Source organism: Microtus pennsylvanicus, chromosome 16, assembly GCF_037038515.1.
Source record: "Microtus pennsylvanicus isolate mMicPen1 chromosome 16, mMicPen1.hap1, whole genome shotgun sequence".
In the NCBI taxonomy this organism is placed as follows: domain Eukaryota; kingdom Metazoa; phylum Chordata; class Mammalia; order Rodentia; family Cricetidae; genus Microtus; species Microtus pennsylvanicus.
The window spans coordinates 24,058,605-24,058,887 of NC_134594.1; the positions used below are offsets into that span (position 1 = coordinate 24,058,605).

General features: G+C 50.2%; 1 non-coding gene across 1 annotated transcript; it reads left to right on the forward strand.

Annotated features, from left to right (window-relative positions):
* Nucleotides 1-211: 211 nt before the first annotated feature.
* On the forward strand, nucleotides 212-283 carry Trnap-ugg (transfer RNA proline (anticodon UGG)). The gene has a single exon. It is a non-coding gene; the product is annotated as a tRNA-Pro (tRNA).

The window sequence follows — 283 nt, forward strand, 5'->3', positions numbered from 1 at the left end:
CCGAACACCTGTGCTATACATTAGACAGGCCACTGGAGAATGGAAAAATTGTGGGCTCAGCAGTCGTTCGTGTGTGTTCCAAATTAACACACCCTGGAAATTCGAGGTGAATTGTGGAATCCCTAGTAACTACTGAGCTAACAGAATGATTGGGACGACAGTCCTTTTATCTCACTGCTGTGAGGAGGGGAAAGGTACATTCTAGCCTGGTGGCTCGTTGGTCTAGGGGTATGATTCTCGCTTTGGGTGCGAGAGGTCCCGGGTTCAAATCCCGGACGAGCCC